Source organism: Vipera berus (genome assembly GCF_964194415.1).
Source record: "Vipera berus genome assembly, chromosome: 3".
In the NCBI taxonomy this organism is placed as follows: domain Eukaryota; kingdom Metazoa; phylum Chordata; class Lepidosauria; order Squamata; family Viperidae; genus Vipera; species Vipera berus.
In genome coordinates, this window is record NC_138204.1 from 55,067,736 (window position 1) to 55,072,139 (window position 4,404).

Sequence of the window (4,404 nt, forward strand, 5' to 3'; positions counted from 1 at the left end):
TTCTGAAAAAACCTTACTGGTAGGCCCTTGGCTGGTGGAGGGTTCAGCCTGAGGGACACTTTCAGGACCAATTTGGGCTCTGCTCCTGGCCTTGTGAAGCAAGGATTTGAAGAGAGCCAGCTTAAACAAGCCTATGAATGGAGGGGGATCAGGTGATAAGTCCTCATCTTCTGACATCCCTTGTTCTTTGTGATCTCGTCCCCTGTGAATGAAATCCTACTTCTGGAGGAATAGGAGGGGGAAACTGACCCCTGGTATGTGGCAGATTCTGCCTGGGGGAGATATGATGCGTTGCTGTGATATGGGTACTGCGATGCAATTGACTCAGGCCGGGCTGTCTGGTGCAGGGTCGAGGCTATGCCTTGGGCAATGGCCTGGAAAATCAGAAACTGCAGTTGTTCTGATAGATCTACGTCTGGAGCATCTGGAAGGCGAAGCCCTGCCACTGTAGGAGTGAATGTGGCCTCTGGGCCCAGAGGTCTAGCTGCAGTAGGTGGAGCAGGAATCTGAAGGTCGAGCCCTTCGCTGGGAGGGGAAACCCTCTGCACCTGTTCTATCCCAGGAAAGTTGAACTGACCTGTTTCTCCTTCTGGGGACCAGACACTGGGGACAGCCAAGGGTGAAGGGTCCTGCTGAAGGCCAAAAACCGATGCCTCCATAGGAACAGAAGGAATCTGACCAACCTTGGTATCTTTCCTTTGCTTTGTAGCTCTGGAGAATTGCTTTTACAACGCCCGGTGTCTCCTGCTTGCTTCCTTCTCAACAGCTCTGGAATACCCTTTGCCTTTGGATCTGGGTTTGCCAGTAGTCTCCTGCTCAGCTGATTTGGCCTTCTTGTGCCTGGGTGAACTGCTGGAGGTATCCTGAACCTTAGTTTCTGAAGTCTCATCTGTCATTGTGAAATGAGAGATATCCCAGTAATTTCAATCTCAATGTGTTTACAACAGAGAGGTGAGTCCAGTAGTAAAGAGCCAAGTTATGGCTAGAAGTGGTGGCGGCTTAATGGGATAGCCAGCACACATACAATCCTGGAAGTGGTGACAAGACCCGCTTAGGGCACAGCCAGCACATGTATGATCCTGGTGGCGGCAGCAAGACCATCTTAGTGGTACGGCCAGCACACGTATGAATCTTTTGGTGGCTGCAAAAGATGATTTGCACAGATGATTTCAATTTTATTTTTATCTTGATTTCTGTACTTATTATATGTTTTGTTGTTAGCCGCCCTGAGTCCTTCGGGAGATAGGGCGGGATATAAATCCCATCAATAAATAAATAAATAAATGGTATATCCAGCACCCTTCAAATCCTGTTGTGGCCTCAGGACCAATTTGATTGCGTAGGCAGCACACTATAAGCAGTAAAAAAACTGTAAATAACTTGGCTTAAATAATTTGTAAATAACTTTAAAAAACCTGGCTGCAGGTAAGGCAGGCTCCCAGCCATGCCTTGAAGCTTTTGGAAAGCCTGGAGTGATTGGAAAAAAACTCCCTAATGAGCTGTGAGGTGGAAGGCTGTTGTTGTTTCCAATTATGATAAGAGCTGCCAAGGAGCCTTAATTGAATAGACAACCCGAAGAAAAATCAGGACCCCGGAGGCTGCCTTCTGACAGGTTTTCAAATAATTAAAACACAGTGATTGATTGTAGCAGTCAATTCAAATGCCAGAGCAAGGAGCTGCTAGCTAAAAACTTGGCTAAATGAGATCTATTTTGCAACTAAATTGCCCTCGCTGACTCCCCCTCCCCCCCCCATAACAAAAGGAGCGGCGTCGCGTGTGCTTTGCTTAGAAGCTGAGTTTCTTGAGGCTTCAGCCGAAGCCTGTAAAAAAAAAAACTGCTCAGACCTACAGCAGTTAAACCTGTAGCACTGATATCCGCTCAGAAAAAGGGAAAATAAAGAAAAATACAACCTGGAGAACCCAATAGTGTTGTTTTTCTGCTAGAGCCAAATCTTCACATCTCTCTTGGGCTAAGACTAAGTCGTGACTGGAGATTCCTACCTGGAAGAGGAGGGGTGTGGCAAAGATTGATTGACAGTGTCTCTAGGGCAGAAAGACAAGATCAACCCATCTGTGGATTCTCCACTCGTCATGCTGGAGAAAAGCTTTCTCCATAACAACTATAAACAAATTCATTAACACAGTAAACCATTTTACATTTATGTAGACTGGAACAGGGAAAAATTATTGTATCTAATTTTGAAGTCTTCTATGATGCATATCAAGTAAAATAGTTATTTCATTTCGTATACCATAGTGGGTCACAGTAGATTTGATTATGTATAGAAGATCTCCACTTTAAAATTGTAAATTGTATTTTTAATAAAAGGCATTGTCAATTCATTTGATATGGTAGCCTTAATGATATGGGAACTGCGAATGAAATTTGAGCTTATTTTCCCTCCATTTAGTTCATCCCATTTTAAATTAAAGATAACACAATTATTTTTAAAAGCACTTAAAAATGACTATTTGCAATATAAAAGTGGGATGTGCAACTATGTTTTCAAATTATAAGGCTCATTTCACTGTAATAAATATTTTATAGTAAGGAATCCTCATGACAATATAATTTAGATATCCATTTCAAATTAGTTTTTAAGCACAGGAAATTCCAAGAGAACCCATGAAAAATTATATTTGACCAGTTAGTTCATCTGAAGGAATTGTTAACACCCAATTATACAAGTCTGAGTGATAACATCTTTTAAAAATATATTACTGAATTATTATAAAGAGGTCAAGCTTGTTTTAAAGCTTGTAAAGTTTGTTTTCTGGTGATTAGAGCAGAGGTGTCAAACTGCCGGCCCATGGGCCGGACGTGTCACGAGGAAACCGCGCCCACCCCATTGCTGGCAATTGCAAAACAGTCCCATATGTTGCGTGAAGTCATGTGACCTCGTGAGTTTCACGTCTGGATTAGAGGGATTTATCCATATAGGGATATATAGAGGTGATTTATTGCTGCATTCTTTCAGGCTTCTCTGTGTGTGTGTGTGTGTGTTTGTTGTTGTTAGTTGGTCGTGTCCGACCCATCACGACCCCATGGACAACGTTCCTCCAGACCTTCCTCTGTTTACTTCTCATCTAGTATACATTTTTTTCCTTGGTGGAGCAGTGGGCTAATGCCTCCTTAAGTAACACCAGCTGCCTGCAATTAGTGCAGGTTCGAGTCCTACCAGGCTCAAGGTTGACTCAACCTTCCATCCTTCCGAGGTAGGTAAAATGAGGACCCAGATTGTTGGGGGCAATTAAGCTGACTTTGTAATAATGCCGCTTGGGGTGTGTGTGAAAGCCCTAATAAGCAGGTATATACATAGAATAAAGGCTACTGCTAAGCTTGTAAGCCGCCCTGAGTCTTCGGAGAAGGGCGGGATATAAATAGAATTAAAATAAAATAAAATAAATAAAATAATCAGAATCAACCAAGCCAGGCCTCCAGGAACCTTCAAGATCAGTCAGGAATTATGTTACACTGAAATTTCATAAGATTTAACAGTTGTCCCAATTTGCTCACACATGAGATTCATTATCACATAAATGCAGACTAAATATCTGTGGATTTAAATGTATTTCTTGCATGCTTTTAATTTCTGTAGAACTTTGTAATAGTGACATTTTCCACTGTTGTTGTGATATTTATCTAAGGCTGAGGAAGGGCTATTTCCCAGTCACAAGAGGTTGAACGGGAGGCTCCTGCCAAATTAAAAGTCACAGCTGTTACTGCTCCTCCTGCTGGCCCAGAAGATCCAGCAGAATACCTTTACCACTATCACCAACATCAAAGAGAGCAAGTTACAGGCCACCGGCATCCTTGCATAGGAACACTTAAAAGCTTGAGCTTGAAGGTCACATTTGAGCTCAACCACTGCTAGGAACAAAACATTAACTTTCAACCTTGAAAATATTTAAACACATGCTTAGGCATTGCCTAATATCCATTCCAGTAGATAACTCATGTTGTCACTTAAGGGTAAATTATTGTTCTCAAGCAGAACCTGAATCTGGTGGCTGAGACTATTAATAGATTGCAAGCGATGGCTTTGTATGATCACTCACAAAGTACAGCAACAGATTGTACATTGCAGTATTAGGTTATTTCTGGCTTCTAAGTCCCCTCACACATCATTGATAACATTTGAACATGCTTTTATCCATTATGTCTGCCTAGTACTTGGCAATTTTGCTAAAGTTTCTATGATAATAAACCAAGAACTAGAATGCTACCTCCCTCCCTCCCCGTGTCATTGAAAAATGGGGATGAGCAGAAGAATCTCAAACAAGAGTTAAAACAGATAATGGCATAAGATTTAAGCATTCTATGAAAAGTGCAACCAAGACAAAGCTACAATTTTTTTCCATAATCCACCTAAAAATACAAAAAACTACATGAGAAAGAGCACA